Here is a 17,563-nt window from a genome sequence, read left to right as displayed (position 1 = left end):
ATGTAACTCTTCAAACAGAATCGGTTCAACCCCTTTCTTTATTGAGTTCATCCTTCTTGTCATGCCTCATATCTATCCATTCCTATCGTCCTTCTTGGAAATGCATACAAAATTTCTCTGCCTTTTTTGTTCAAACAAAATACCATTCTTGCTACCTTTTAATTACACTCCATGTAAAGGAATAAAAAAGACGTGTATAACGTAATTATTTCAGGAGATACCTACACATTAGACTCTAGAGCTAACATTCTCATCTGGCAGCATCTGAATACATTCTCGATTGTCACAACTGGGTGGGGGAGGGGTTTACTACAGGCATTTTAGTGAGTAGAGGACAGGAAGGCTACTAACGTGTTACAATGTGCGGGACAGCTCCTGACGGCAAAGGATGATCTGATCCGATCGAAAGTGCCAAAGTTGAGAAACCCTGCTCTGGAGGAATACTTAAAATTGAAAAATATACATTTTAAATGATGAACTATATGAAATTTATAAAATAGAATTGAGGGAAAATACAGATTTACTGTGCCTACAGCATGGGCTTCGCTTTGGACCTGAAAATTGTGTTTGAAATTGATGAATAGCCTCATGATATTGCATAGTAGTCATTGCTTTTGTCTGCTTGGGCTGCTATAACAATACACCACAGAATGGGTGGCTTACACAACAGGCATTCAGTTCTCTTAGGGCTGGGGCCTGGGAAGTCCAAGATCAAGGTGCCAGCAGATACTACGGTGTCTGATCCGGCTTCCTGGCTTACAGGCAGTCACCTTCTCAGAGTGGGTGCCTACGGAAGTGGAGAGATCTCACCTCATCAGAGCACAAATCCCATCCTGAGGATCCCATACTCAGGACCAGACCTAAGCCCTGTTATCTCCACAAGCCCCACCTCCCAATACCAGCACATTGGGGATTAAGACTTCAATATATGAATTTGGGGCGGGGCAAGCATTCAGCCTCTCACAGTCAATAAAATAAATCTTTTATTATTTAAATCTATACAGGGATATATTGTACCCTAATTTCAGTGGAAACGAATCTGTAAATAACATTACACAAGTTTATTGGAACACCTCGTAAAGGTATCTGTTATATTATGCTATTATACTTCACATCCCACATTCTCGTTTTCTTTTACACATTTTCCTGCGTCATGGGAGGTGTGATGGTATAAAGGAAGACCTCTGGCCTGGAACCTGAACACCTGGCTTCCCGTACTGACTGGGTTGAGCAGCTTAAGATACCTTGGGGGAGTCTGACCCACAGGATTTCACAAGTCAAATGAAAGGACAGATGGGAAAGCCCTTTTATAAACAATGAAGCTTCGTACAAATGTGAGGAGTTTTCATTATCATTTCCATTGAGCTAATGAAGAAGAAGATTGAAATATCTTGAAGGCTCCTTCTCAGCTTTGACGGCCCCCAGCTCCTCCAACCTTTAGGAAAGGATATTCCAGTCACTGAAGGAAACTAAGGTGACAGGGGCCTTTCTGAAGTTTTCCTGACCAGCCATTCCCCGGTTTTGTCACTACACTTGGGCTGTCCCAGGCACGCGTAGGATTTTTTCCCAGTTTTTATGAGACTGGTTCAATTTAATATAAATCAATCTGTAGTGCAGCTACTGTGTCATTTGAGAGGAGTGGGGTCCCAGTAGGGGAAAAGAAGGCCTTTTTTTGAGAGGGCTGGTTTAGGGCAAGTATTCTGCTACAGGAGTGGCTTAGGGTCAGAGGAGTTGGAACTAAGAATATGTTCTACCATAGGTCCAAATGTAGCAAAGTCACAGGCAGACACTCTGGATTGAAACCCTTCATGAGTGTCCCAAGAGCTGTGTTTGTTTATTCGTTCATTGATGTGTTGGAGTAGATATGAGAAATGGCTTAGCGGGGTGTGTTCTCTGTCCTGAAGGCAGACAGGTTGGGGTCATTTGGCATTGGAAAGGGTAAAAAGTAAAGGGGTAGGATGAAAACCAAAGTCAACTGCTCTTTCCGGGGGCTAGCCCTCATGGGGGTGAGTAGAGTGGTTGAACGGAAATATCTCCTGAAGGGCCATAACTCTGGATTGGAAATATTACCTTCTTCCCTCTTACTCCTTAAAAAAAAAAAAAAAATCAATTATAATAGGGAACCAGAAACAAAGAAGTTGAATGTCATCTTGGAAAGAATATTGGACTTGTAAGACCTGGCTTGAATCCTAACTAGATCTCAGACTCAGATTCATTTACCTAAAATGGTAATAATAATTTTTTACTAAATTGGTTGCGGGGAAGATCAAAGAAATGAAGTATATAATGGTATTTTTAGCACTAGAGAGTCATCTACAAATCTTCGTCCTCCTCTCCCCGCTGCATATCTTTTTCTCTCTTCCTCTGATACCTATTCTCCACCACTCTTCCTCCTCTCTTCTCTGTCTTCCATAATTTCCTCTCCCTTTTCTTCTTTCTTCTACAACTCACCATTATCGCTGATGGAAATTGAAAAGGCATGCCTTTCAATGCAAATGAATGCCATATTGTTCCTGCATCCTCTTTTCAGGCTAAGCATGTTTTACAAGACTTATTCAGATAAAAAAGATTAAGCTAATGGGCAGTCTTAAAGTTAGATGACACAAATAATGTTCTGTGTATTAACTAGTGATATTGCTGTCAAAGTATAAGTGCATTTCTATGCTGTCATGCTCACTTTGGATACACTGTTTCAATTTCAATTTCTTTACAGCTGCTAACAATTCTGACCTAATTGGTAGGTTATACACTTGGGTAACATGGCAACAGCCCTTCGAGGCCACTCCAAATCATGACCAGGAAGAGAATCATAATTTCCTTTTAGAAATATGCTCCTCTACTGCACTGATAACTAATTGAAGGAGTCTTTTGTTTGTCCTTGACTATATTGCCAAAGGGGGTTTATTCAGTAGCATTATGAAAACGTTCCTTTGATGCTACTGAAACATACTGAATATATTATGATGCATAAAGTCGAGCAGGGTTGAGGGCTTATATCAAAGCAGTTGATTAGTCATTTCATTATTTCCTCATATAGAAAGAGCAGTTAGCCATTTGGTGTTTGGGTCAGCCCCATGGTCTAGTGTATGGATTTTCTATTGCCTCTATAACAAATTACCACAAATTTGAAAAACACAAATTTAGTACCTTATAGTCCTATAGGTCAGAAGTCTAATATTGGTCTCATTGGGCTACAAGGTGTTGCATGGCTGCATTTCTTTCTGGAGGCTCTAGGAAAGAATCCATTTCCTTGTCTTTTCCAACTTCTAGAAGCCACCCCATGGCTCATGACACCTTTCCCTCATCTTTAAAGCCAGCAACATTGGGTCAAGTCTTTTCTCTCACTGTCTGAATCTCTCCAGCTGAGAGTGGTCCCCTGCGTTTAAGGGCTCATATGATTAGATCATTACAGATACAGTTCTAAGGATTAGAGTGTGGACATCTTTGGGGAACCATTATTCTACCGGCCACATCTATGTTTAGCTGTTGAAAATAGGTAGAGGATCTTTCCTTTAGAAGTATTCCCACCACATCTCATTCTTTGTAATTCCATATTTGAAAAACTGGCTTCCTACAGAGACCAAAAGGATGATTACCAGGGGGGAGGGGTGTGGCGGAATACGTACAAAAGGTAAGGGGAATGTAGTCAATAATATTGTGATAAGTTTGTATGGTGACAGATAATTACTAGAATTAGTGGGGCGATCACATTATAAGGTATAAAAACGTCGAATCATTATATTGTACACCTGAAACTAATATTTTGTATTTTGTACTGTAATATAATATTGTATACCAACTATACTTTAAAAAAAAGGTGGCTTACTGAATTTCTTGTTCTCTATTTCATTCTGCCAAAGCATGCTTCTGTCGGTGGCCAATGCCTCCTTTTCCCCTATTTTCTGTTAAGCAGCCTACTGATCAGTCCTAATCCTCTAACTCTACCAAACTTCTTTATATTCTAGATGTCATCTTTCTTTCTCTGCCTTGCTACATATCCTCCTTTTGCTACCTTTTTTGTTACCCTACATGTCATTTCAATACATATCCCTTTAGAGTCATGTTTTGTGTCTGTCTCAGAAATAGGTCAGAAACAGATGGTGATTGACTAACGTCAACACTCTTCTTCCAAGTGAACGCATACAATCCTACTAATTTTTTTTTTTTTTTTACTACGGATTATATAACTGTAAGGTTTTCATCAGAAATACATCTGTCAAATTATTACATTTTTGCCCTTTGGTGAAGGGCTGGATGTGAGAGATAGTGAAGGCAGTTCATCTCATCTCTGAGTGATCAGACCTGTATTTCTGACTGTGATTATAGATCTTAATTCTTTATGAAGTTACCATCATGTTCACAGAGGAAAACTTTTTTCTCATGATCTTTAATTTAAACATTTTGTCCAAAAAATAAAAAGAAATCCCGATTGCCTGGGTTGCGTTTTATACAAATCCAGGTAATGAATACATGTGCCCTAGTTTAAAATGTTATGTTGACATTTTTGGAGAAGAAATTTTTCTAGCATTACAAACGCATGCTTAAAAATGTTCCCTAAAATGTAATTTTTATTCTACACTAGAAACCAACTGCAAGATTTTTTTTCTTTTTATCTAGACTGTATGGCTAAAAGTACATATTTTCTTCCCATATACATATAATCTGTCTGGAAAAAAATGCTTTTTTCAGCAACTATTTAAGAAGAAGGATTTCAAATTTTCATAGCTATCCCCAAATATGCATTATTTGCAAGGATCTGAATCTGCAGGGATTATATAGAGATATTGTAGTATTTCTAGAAATCAGTAATGAGTTAACATATAGAAAGGTATCATTTAATACCACTATCATTTATCTTCTTTTAAGTTTTTACACCATTTATCCTTTTTATGGCTTTTTTCCCAAGTAGGGATAAGTCAGTAACAGACCAGAGGTCACCTGAAAACAGTAATGGCTCTTTTATAAAGAAGATAGGTTTTAATAATAGAGATCTTCATTAGAGCCATGTTGAATTAATGTAGAAGGTGTAGAGTGTGTCTGAAAATCTCAGATAAGGCAAGTTATAATGAAACCTTATCCAAACATAGCTAAAAATAAAACCAGATGATCCTCAAAATATACAATATTTATCAGAATTGGCAATGGGTTATGAGGTATTCTTAAAATTGAGTGCATATAAGAATCACTCAAGGAGCTTATTAAATAAGAGGATTTCTGGCTTCGTTTGCACAGAATCTGATTTTGTGGGCTAGGAAAGGTGCAGGAACCTCTATTCTGGAGGTTCCTGGAGGACCATGGAGGTTTTTAAGGTGCTCTTTGAAACATTGGGCTAGGTAAAGTTACGGAAATGTGGAAAGGACCGATAGGAAGGGAGATGGCTTGGAAAAGGAACACATAGCAGACCCAAGTGGGGGCAGGGTGATCTTGGATGAAACTGGTGATAAGATACCCACGAGTGGCAATGCTGGCAGGACCCTTTGCTCTGTCAGCCTCTCCCCCAGTTTTTGGTAGAGACAACTGATATTTCTCAAGCTTGTATGAAGTGTTTAGCAAACACAACTTCGAGATAAGCACCTAGCCATTCCTCCCACCTGCAAGCCTCCTCTTATAAAGTCTTGTGAAAACTTCACTGGACTCAGGGCCTGAAAACTAGGAGAACTAGATTTTCAGAACTCTCACTAGGGAGTAGACCTGTCCTGTCTGCACTGTCTTTGTCCCTAAAAATCTAAATCAGTAACAGCCTTGTGTGCCCAACGGACCTCTCTCCGAGGCCACGCGAGAGGTACACTCAGGTCTAAAATTCTTTTCATTTTAGTTTTTTTAAAAAAAGGTATGGGCTTTAACTGCATAAGTAGAGGTTAATTGAGCTTTATCCCTTAGTTAGACTTTCAGAGTCCAATCAATTCATGGATCACTGCTTAGGGAAGGAGAAGGATATGGAGTCTCTCTTGCTTAGATGCAGCTTCTGACAGTGACACAGAAAGGAGGGACAGTGCAGCAAGTGGGGGATTGATGGGCAAGCAGAAGAGGGACTTCAAAAGTCTCCTGGTCTCCCTAGGGTGGGCCTATTCACTTTTAGTGGGGTAACCATTGGTGGAAGCTGAGCATAGAGGCTTCTCAGGCAGCTCAGCTTCTCATCCTTTCTGAGTTTGTTTGGGTTTTTAATTCAGCTGATTCTTAGAAGGCTCTTCCTTCCCAGGGAATTCACTAATCAAGGAAATACTCTATTTATTTCCATAAACAAAGCCTATGAAAGAGCAGTTCATTCATTCTTTAAGAAATATGATCATTTTCACTGTTGTACCCGAGTGCTTCAAAGCACCATTGTTGTTCACATCAATTAATCCAGGTAACTGGGAAATGTGAGTAAGACAGGACTATAATATGTCCCAGCTGACTTTACAAGGGAAAAAACAAACAAACAAGAAAAACTAAGATATCTAAACTCATGTTGTCTTAAGCATGTTAAGAACTTACTTCATAGGAAAGAATAATCACAGTACAAAGGAGAGGACTGTCACATCTTTGTACAATGAAGTAATTTTATTCCGTAGAATTTACTGGAGCTTGGAAAGTTTCAAGCAGACTCTTCCTTTGTACTGGGAAGAAATACCTCCTCCAGGAATAGTGAATGCCATGCTAACATCTAGCTAGGGAATATGGAAAACAATCTTTGATAAATTTTTCATTACTAAAATGTTTTTATGGTCTTAGTAAGATAGATATTGAATTTCAAAAATAAATATTTATTACATCAAATTAATTACCTATACATAGTCTTGATTCTTAATTCAAAGGACAGTTCATGACTAACAAGAAAAAAATTTAGTCGTTTAGCAGCCATTCCTTCCAAATAACAAATTGTATACATTTGATGGCAAGGGAAACAAAAAATGGTATGAGCTTTTTAAAAAAAGTTACAACAGAAAGTACCTAAATTAAGTAGAGATAGTTGAAATGATGACCAAATATAGCCCTTCGTAGGGCTTTATTTCATTTTTAAAAATAAAATTGATCTATCTCTCACACATTCTACCTGCCCCCAACTAATTCTTCCAACTTCTTTTTTTTTTGAGATATAATTCACATACCATAAAAGTCCCTTTTTAAACATGTGTAAAGTTCAGTGGTCTTTGATATTTCACAAAGTTATGCAATCTCACAAATATCTAATTCCAGAATATTTTATCAGGCCAAAAAGAAACCCTGACGCATTAGCAGATACTACTTCCCCTCCCCCCGGCAACTAGTAATCTACTTTCTATCACTGTGGATTTGCTTATTCTGGATATTTTATATAAATGGAATTATACATGTGGCTTTTGTATCTGGTTTCTTTCACCTAGCATTTCACCGTTAGGTTTCTAGGTTCATCCACTTCACTCCTTCTTCTTGCTGAATAATATTCCACTGTATGCATATACCACATTTTGCTTATCTATTCTTCAGTTGATGGATACTTGGGTTGTTTCTATTTTATGCTATTATGAATAATACGGCTGTGAATATTTGTGTACAAGATTTTGTGTGGACATATGTTTCCAATTTCCTTGTGTATACACTTAAGAGTGGTGCTGGGTCATATAGTAACTTATGTTTCATTTTTTGAGGAGCTACTAAACTCTTTTCCAAAATGGTTTCCACATTTTACATCCCCACCAAAAATGAATGAGGGTTCCAATATTTCTACATCCTCGCCAACACTTTTTGTTGTCTTTTTCTTATACCCATTTTAGTAAGTGTGAAATGGCATCTCATTGTGGTTTTGATTTGCATTTTACTTTTTTTGATATTTTGAAATTAATTCAATGGTGAAAAAAAGAAGGCTCCTTTTTTCACCATTGAATTAATTTCAAAATGGTAGTGTTAAAACTGAATAAACAGAAAAAAGGAAAGTTACTCTAGAGTTAGTTCATAGCTTACCTAATTATATATCACTCCATTAAGAAAAAGGATGCATGCGGCCTATGAAAATGTATAGCATAATATAAATGTAGAAAAATATAAAATATTGCTATGCGGTAATAGGACTTAGGGTATTGCGTGAGTGGAAAAGAGGTGCAGTAACGTGTAATATGCAATGGATGTATTATACTCTCACCAGAGGGGGGTTAAAATTTTGTCTCCAAGTTCCCTCAGAGCCAAAATAAAGAGACAAACTGTAAAATCCATAATGCTCATAAGATTAAAAACAAGTTAGAATCCTTTACTGACTGTTGTAGAGTCATTATCTATTCTCTGTGTGATCCCTCCAATATCAAGGAGATCCTGAATCTTTTTGCATTCCTTCCCATTGCTGACTATTCCAGATGATAGAAGAGCTAAGGTCAGTCTCTAACATCCTTCTGCCCAGCAAGTTCATATCTGCACTCCTTCTCTATACCCTGCCTCTTTTACCACTGAGGAAATTCAAACTCCAGTCTTCAGGGCCAAATTCGTATGTTATTTTTTTCCTGGTGGGTTCTTAATACCCCCAGACAGAATTAATTTTCCTTTCTCTGTATTCCCACAGTAATTTTGCATAGAATTTCTCATTGTGGGCTGTTTATGTGTCAGTCTTCCCCATGGACAGCTTTCACAGGAGGGAAGAATTCGTCTTCAGACCCTCCGTGCCTGGCACAGAGCAGGTACTCAGCAAAGGGTGGTTGTGTCCAAATGCTTTTCTCAGTCGCTCCTGACTTCCGTCCTGTGTGTCCTGAATGCAAAAAATTAAATCTATTGGGGTGACAATGGTGAGTAAAATTACATAGGTTTCAAGTGTACAATTCTATAATACATCATCTGTATATTGCGTTGTGTGTTCGTTACCCAGAGTCACTTCTCCTTCCTTCACCATATATTTGACCCCCTTTATCTTCTTCTACCACCCCTCCCCCCTTACCCTCTGTTAACCACTAAACTGTTGTCTGCATCTATGAGTTTTTATTTCTTTATTTGTTTGTCTTGTTCCTTTGTTGATTTCAATTTTATATACCGCATATGAGTGAAGTCATATGGTTCTTGACTTTTTCTGCCTGACTTATTTCACTTAGCATAACAATTTCAAAATCCATCCATGTTGTCGCAAATGGCACTATTTCATCTTTTCTTATGGCAGAATAGCACTCCATTGTGTATATACCACATCTTCTTTATCCCATCATCTACCACAGGACACTTTGGTTGTTTCCATGTCTTAGCCACTGTAAATAATGCTGCAATGAACAGTGGAGTACATACATCTTTATAGATAAATGTTTTCAGATTTTTTGGGTAGATACTAGGAGAGGGATTGCTGGGTCATATGGTAATTCTATTCTTAATTTTTTGAGGAACCTTCACACTGCCTTCCATAGTGGCTGCACCAATCTACATTCCCACCAACACTGTATGAGAGTTCCTTTTTCTCCACAGCCTCTCCAACACTTGCTATTATTTGTTTTGTTGATGATAGCCATTCTAACAGATGTGAGGTGATATCTCATTGTGGTTTTGACTTGCATTTCCCTAATAGCTAATGAAGTTGAGCATTTTTTCATATATCTGTTAACCATTTGTATGTCTTCTTGGGAGAAATTTCTGTTCATGTCCTCTGCCCATTTTTTTAAGTGGATTGTTTGTCTTTTTGTTGTTGAGTTGTATGAGTTCTTTATATATTTTGGATATTAGCCCCTTAATGGAGGTGTTGTGCAAATATCTTCTCCTATTCGGTCAGTTGCCTCTTTATTTTGTCGATGATTTCTTTTTGCTGTGCAGAAGCTTTTTAGTTTGACATAGTCCCATTCATTTATTTTAGCTTTTACTTCTGTTGCCTTTAAGGTCAAACTCATAAAATCCTCTTTGAACCCAAGGTCCATAAGTTTAATACCTATGCTTTCTTCTATGCTGTTTATTGTTTCAGGTCTTATGTTTAGGTTTTTGATCCATTTTGAATTAATTTTGGTATAATTATTATCTTTCTTTAAAAGTGACCCCCAGAATGAAAAAAAAAATTACTGCAATTTTAGCCCATCAGTGTGCAAAGTGCCCATCTGCTCTGGAAACCAGGCCTTCCTCAGCTGCCACTTGCTGATCTAAATGGAAGTCTTTATTTGTATCCCTGATAAACGTAATCTGGTTTCCTGCAGGAAAAGATAACTTCATCTTGCCAAACAGAAATGATCAGTTTCAGTTTTAATTGTCATCTGTCATATCCGCTCTGTCAACCAGTTTGATGTCATCTGCGTATGGGGGGATAATGCAAATTATGTTCATTTGCCTTTTTAATGTAAGTATGTACATAGTGCCATAGGAAAAATACATCCAGTATGTTTAATTATTTATTGGGAAATTTTTGTTGTTCTTTTAATTCAAGATTCTAAAATATCACATTCCTCTCCCCCTCCACCCTCTCTCCAAAGCTTTTAGACAGCTTTGGAAAAATATGTCATCATTTAATATATGTGTCCTCTGTCTGATATGTCTCTCTGACTTGTTTATATGTCCCACAGACTTGTTTATATGTCTCTATTGTGCATTCTGTAGCATTCTAATGTAAGAGTCATTATCATAGACCTTGCCACATTTCATGTAATAGTTTGTATAATCGTCTCTCTCCCTTGCCGGTCTATAGTTTCTATTTTACTCAATATGTCAATTGCTTAGCACATTGCCTGAGTCAAGTCTCCTTTAGATCAATTATGTAATATGTATAAATACTATATTCTTTCATGTGGTTTCACCATTGGATCAGTAACTAACTAAAAAGAGGGGGTATGCTATTTCAAAACAGCAAGACAGACATTATTTGAGAGAAGGTTAAAGAAGTCAGTGGATCCAATTATTTCCCTGATAGCACCATTTCCAGTTTACCATAAACTAATCAAACAAGGACTTACATTCAGTAAAATTTAAAGCCTCCTAAAATATGGAATATAATATTTTATCAATAAACCAAATGATAATTTGTATTTGTTGCCCTGAAACTTTTACATAACTCTCGGCTGCAACGCTGGATCAATTGGGGTGTCTTAGCCACTATCCAAGAGGTTTTGTTCCTGAAGCAGTAAAAGGATCTTATGAGAAGCCACTCAGACCCCAAAGAAGGTCCCACAGCGGGAAGTCTAAAGAGAGTGTTCTGGTGAGAACTCAGTACAATTTGGTTTTTAAAAATTCCACTATGTAAGACATCCCCATGATATAAATATTCCTAATTAGCACAGAATTTCAGTTCCTTCATACAAAATGCTGCAGTGTAATTTAAGGCTGCTTAAAATTATCTTAACTTGTCCCATTTGGCAAACTAAGCCAGAGTCTTAAGAAATGTAGAGCTGTAGTATGCAGGAATGTGGGCAGGCTGTGTGAGCTCCCTCCAGATCTGAGAGCGCCTTTTTTTGACCTTACACTGAATTCTTATGTTTGAATATATCATCAGGATGCAATAGCCAGCTACTGGCTAACTGACAAGAGCAACTTCTGAAACATCAAGGCAGAAAAATGTAAGAATTGGAAAACTACCAAAACTAAAGTTTTTCAGATATGGTTTGTTTCCTAACGTACATTCACATAGGCAGCCCTATTAAAAAGTAGGTTTCTGTTAGCAGATGCTGAAGAGACAAAAGTACTGTTCCTGTCTACTTTTTTTTATCTTTCGTTAGCTATTAAATGCCATGAAAAAGAAAATACATCTATATTTCGTAAACCTACCCAATATTTTTAATATTTTGACATCTATATTTATGCTCTGTCCAAAACTTTAATAATATGAAGGATTTATTATAAATCCTGAGCTTGATTTTCTGAATTAGAACAGCAGTTATTAAGGATTCATATGCTCATAGCATTGAATCTGTGCTAAGACATGGTCCTATTCTCTAGAAATTTACAGTTGAAGAGATGTCATTCAACAAGATTCCCCACCCTCCACTTTCTTTCACCACAATAAAAATAATAGAATAAAGTACAAGAATTAAGCAAATGAATAAACATTACACTGATAATAATAATAATAAATAAAAAACTCATGAAGCTTGGAATACTGTCAAGAAAATGTGGACGAGGGAAGGAAACAAATGAGTAAAAGGTAAAGAGAAAGGGGACCAAGGATATAAATAGATTAACAAATGATTGCATGTGGCAAATAAGATCACACTATGATTCAAGTATGCACAATTAACAATTACACCGACAGAATTTTGTTTTAATGAGGACCAAGGCACCTCTTGGGTAACAACTCACCTTAGGCTGAGTCAAATCCCCCCAGATTGGTGGGAGATTAGGGGCCAAGTATCAGGAATGAGATATACAGGTTTCCTGCCTTTGGATGGATCCCCATGGAATCGTACCTAAAGCTTACCAAGAAGACAGTCCGAGAATGAATACCGAAAGTGCTGTTTTCATTAAAATCTATAAAGGACTCTAGTAGCATGCTTCCCCATTGATTGACAAATCCCACCATGCGGGGCGTGTCCTCCTTCATTGGCGAGTTCATTGAGACCTTGTGGAGCTGAGAGTGTTGGCTCATTGGCAGCTTCGGCAATTTGGGTGCATCTGGTCCACTTAGAGCTATTACTTTACAGCATTATCAGTGCAGGTGGCACCAGCAGGGTTTGACATTAAACAGAAGGGTCCCAGTACCAATGGGGGCAGCAGAGAGGTTGCAGGAGTGCTTTCATGGTCGTTCCATGGATGCTGCAAGCTTTAGAAGCACAGGTCAAGAAGAGGAAAATGGTGGGCATCATACACTAGCTGTGACAACCATGCTTTTGAGAACATGAGCTCTTGAAATTAGGGGTTGAGGGTGAATTTTGAAAATGGACTGAAAGAGTTCACCATGGTTAAGTCCGGAGTGTGAGTTATGAATAGGATAGCATGCAGTTTTTCATCCAAATAGGGATGACTGTGAGAATGAAGCATGTGCTACTAAGAATTATGCCGAGACAACAGATGTAAAGGAACACTGTCCCAGACAAACTGGAATGAATAATTGCACTGTCACTTTCCGCTCTGTTAGTTTGGTAGTGTTTGAAGTTTTAGCCTAAGCAAGTATTGTTTTTATAAATAGGAAAAATACATAAAATTATATAACTTGCATATCTAAATGAAGCAAGGGAAATGAGGTCTCACAAGAGTGACAAGGCAAAGATAGAAGTATAATGTTTGCATTGTTATGTTGACCATAGTAACCCCCTTCCTCACCCCACATTATAGTCTAGAAAATAGTCTGTCAATAATTCATCACTCACCAGTGTCCTACCTCAAATCATCCTACCTTGCTTAGCATGGTCACACTGCCCCATGTGTGATCACACTGTAAAGCTGTGGTATGCCCTACTCTAGTTATTTGATTTTACTCTCTGCCTTATATTCCTAGTGCAATAGATAGTAGCCTTTGAAAGCCCAAAGGGATGTTTTTATGTTAAAATCCTGGGGGTCAAGTTTAGAAACACAATGTTTCTCATCACAGCTTCCCACATCCGTCAGTTCTGTCAAGATACAAATGGTAGAAAAATTCTTTACAAATATAATACCCATGAGATCAAGATCTTAATTTGCTTTGTTCGTAATTCACAAAGAGAAGTTGACTTCTTTTCTTAAACTAAGTGGAGGTTTTGTTTTTAGGGAATTCTAACATGTAGCTTGGAGTTTCCATTGCAAACTGTACTTGTTTTGTTTTAAGCTCTTTTCAAGTGACTTTATAACTGTTACAAAGTTACAGGTCCAAAATTGAACTCTTCTTCTGTCCACAGGGCTGGTACAGATAGAACTATGCAGTCCTCTGCCATTGTCTCAGCCCACTTCCTTGAACAACCGCCTTTGTGAGAGAGATGACATTTGGCTACTCAGCTCTGCAGTACTCACAGAGGTGCAAATAAAGCTGAAGTATATGAGAGCAGATGGGCTGCCAGTCCACTCACTCTAGGCCCAATAGCCCTACAAAAGTTGAGAAGCAGCTATCTACTGTATAAAGCAAGGCTCAGCGGGGAGGTAGCTGACTATTTGGTCTGATTTAAGATCTCTGCCAATAATTTTTCTAAAAATTCTCTTTATTAACCTTCCCAGTAATCTGATATCCATGAGGGCATGCGTTTTTGTGTTTTGTTCATAGGAGTAGTCCTATAACAGTGCCTGGAATGTAGCAGAAGGTCAAAAATTGTTCTTTAATAAAAGGATATTTCTTCATCTTTAAAAACAGGAATAGTAATAGTACGTGTAACCAGGACTGATATTCAGCTGGATTCCATTCTGACATATAATTTCAGTGTCACGGGGTTGTTGTAAGGATTGCATGATTTAAAACATGTACAGCACTTACAATAGAACTTGACACATAGCAAGCAGTCCAATAAATGTTAGCAGCCATCAGTTGGAAGACAAAGAGGTTGGCATCCAGGAAGATTGGGGAACAATGCAGGAGCCCCGTAGTGGGCACCCCTAAGTCTGAGAGGCAACAGTTCATGCTGAGTCCTACCTGATCGTGGGGAAGGACAGTTGCCAAGGTTGCTGTAATCCTTATCTTGCGTGTCCAGGCTTCAACTTCACTGCCAGGATAAGGGACTAATGGGGGTGGGGGTGAGGTGAGTTCTGAGGAAACTGGTGACCATAGAGGCAAGGGCAATGAGGTGAGAGCCAAAGTTGAATGCACTCTCCCACCTCCACCTGCCCGAGCTTGTTTACTATTCAACCATTAGTTTCCTATTCCTTTAACTTAATACATTGGATATTCAGGTATCTATTCTCTGTTGAAATGCAAATGACCTCGGGGCTGGAGGTCCTACTTAACCTATCATCAGTGAATGGCATTTACATCACCTATCTAGGCATACTGTTCTCTTGGTGAGGAGATGACAAAGTGCTGAGGGAATGGACCACAGGAAAGGAACATTTGATAATGGGGCACACAGGTCATCACAGGGTGCAACCTTGCCCAGGCAGGGGTAGCCCCATCCCGCCAGGGAGAAGCATTGTCAATAGTTAACTCTTGGGTGGCTGAGGCTGAGGGGTGGAGGGGGCAGAATGTGAGCACAACAGGTAGGAGGGCTCTGTCACCAAAATATCTATTGTCTACCCTGGAATAAATCATCTTACAAAGATGAGAAGTTCAGAATTAGTCTCAGAAGGTTTTTACCTTAATTGCTCTGTTCCTTTTCCTACTAGAAGTTTTATCTACTTAGGATATAGAACATGGTACTTGTAGGTTAAGTTATGCATGTACGAATCAGGTTAGTTGTAGAAGGTTAAGTTCGGTTGGAATTTATACTATTTGTGCATTAGGTAATAATAACAACAAGTCTTACACTTCACATTTGTATAATGCCATATATATATATATATACATATATATATGTATATGTATATATGTATACATATATATTCACAATAACTGTGAAGTATGTAGGGCATGTAATATTAACTCAATTTAATACATGAAGAAACTAAAGCACAAAGAATTAAGATACAAGGATAGTGGTAGAAGCCCCTGGAGATGTGGATTCAAACCATGGTTTTCAGATTCAAGGATTTTTTTGTTTTCGAAACCATACTTGGCTGCCTCTCAACCACAGATTAATTGGTGGCATCTGGCAAGCCGAAAAACAAAATCGTTTTGAATATATATATTTTTGCCATTAAATGGAAAAACCTCCTGGGTTCCACCAGTTTGTTCCTTATTAAATACACGAATCAAAGAGTAAACTCGTTCTATTCTAGAGGATATATAAGATGATCCATTGGGGTATGGAAAGAAAATATTTGGTTTTTAGTTTTAGATTTTTGGGTGTGTTGAAATGAACATACTATATCACTACAGTATACCTTAATACATATATACATAAAACACACATACATATGTAGCAATAAATGTGTATAATTTACAAGCAAGTATATTTATAAATACTGGGATGTGTCTTTTTTTTTTTTTTAAACACAGAATTGCAGGCTCAAAAAAGTTTGGAAACCATTGTTCTTAACTGGTAACCCCTTTCCCTAAAATGTCTGCGCTGTTGTTAGCTAAGCACACCCTTCCTTTTGTTTCCCCTTAGGCTTAGTGCAACAGAGTATGGCAAAGGGCTGCTATGCCCAGTATAGCAGCAGCTTTGAGTGAGAAGGGCCTGGAAGGATCAATTCGCCTAACCCTCTCATTTGACAGAGGAAGAAACTGAGGCTTACAGGGGTTAAGGGATTTGGCCAAGCTGACAAGTTAAAGTTGAGCCCAACAATATGGGAAACGGATGGGAAATCCAGTTAATGCTTAGCTAGCCATGATCATGTGTCATGGGGCTGGCTTGCAGAAATTAAGTCCGTTAATAATCCCCAAAACCTTATTTTAGCCAGAAGTTTGAAATGCCTCACCTATCAAACCCTTTGCTAAAAATGATAATATGGTGGCTTTATTTCTCTGGGCACCCAAGAATGTCTGCATGAAGCAAAAATGTCACACATAGGCTGCTCACTGGGTATCGGGTTACGTACAAATACAAATGTGAAGTATACATACAGCTATTTAATTGTATACATTAACTGGCAAAAACAGTTGCATTAAAACAAATATATTCCTTACTCCTAACTGTTGTAAAGAATGGAACCAAATTATAATATTTTCCAACAGGCAAATAATTCCTCACTTAAAATCCACTGAATTTTGAAATTTTGTAACTCTGTTTCTGAAGGGACCGCATCTCCTTGGAATTTAAGACCAGGCTGAGGCTGGACTTTTACCATATGATAAATTCCAGGAGGTATTTGGTTCTATTTCTAGATTCTCAATTCTCTCCCATTGATCTGGCCGTGTATTTAATTACCACTGCAAAAGGGTTTTATTTACTGAACTATTATGACAGATAAGAATAGCCCCCCTTTATTACTTTTTAATTTTATAAAAATGTCCAGGCATATATTGAATACCACCCCCCTGCCCCATGAACTTTAGAATCATTTTGCCTATTCAAATGAAAAATAAAACAAAACACCCCCAAACCACCATCATCAACAAAAAAATTATTAGTGTTTTTTTTTTTTTTTTTTTATTGAGAAACTCATGAAATTTATAGGTTGGCTTAGGAAGAACTGGTTTTCTTATATTGTTGGATCATTTTTTCCCAAAAGAAGCTATTTAAGTTTTTTCAGTTAGGTTGTATCTTTACATTTATTCAATCATTTTATGTCCCCTTGGCAAATGGGATTTTTTTGCAAACAGAATTTTTTTCATTCTATTATATTTTTTAACTGATTACACATTGTAAGAAATCTGTGAACGTTCTTTACAAATCTTTTTTTTTTAATTTTATTGGGAAATATTGGGGAACAGTGTGTTTCTCCAGGGCCCATCAGCACCAAGTCATTGTCCTTCAATCTAGTTGCGGAGGGCGCAGCTCAGCTCCAAGTCCAGTCGCCATTTTCAATCTTTAGTTGCAGGGGGTGCAGCCCACCATCCCAGGCCGGAATTGAACTGGCAACTTTGATTGTTGAAAGCTCACGCTCTAACCAACTGAGCCATCTGGCTGCCCCTCTGGCAGCTCCGCAGCAGCTCATTGTCTTCAATCTAGTTGTGGAAGGCGCAGCTCCCAGTGGCCCATGTGGGAATGCAACCGACAATCCTGTTGTTCGG

The sequence above is a fragment of the Rhinolophus ferrumequinum genome, chromosome 20, assembly GCF_004115265.2.
Source record: "Rhinolophus ferrumequinum isolate MPI-CBG mRhiFer1 chromosome 20, mRhiFer1_v1.p, whole genome shotgun sequence".
Taxonomy (NCBI): Eukaryota; Metazoa; Chordata; class Mammalia; order Chiroptera; family Rhinolophidae; genus Rhinolophus; species Rhinolophus ferrumequinum.
This window is presented reverse-complemented; position numbering follows the sequence as displayed.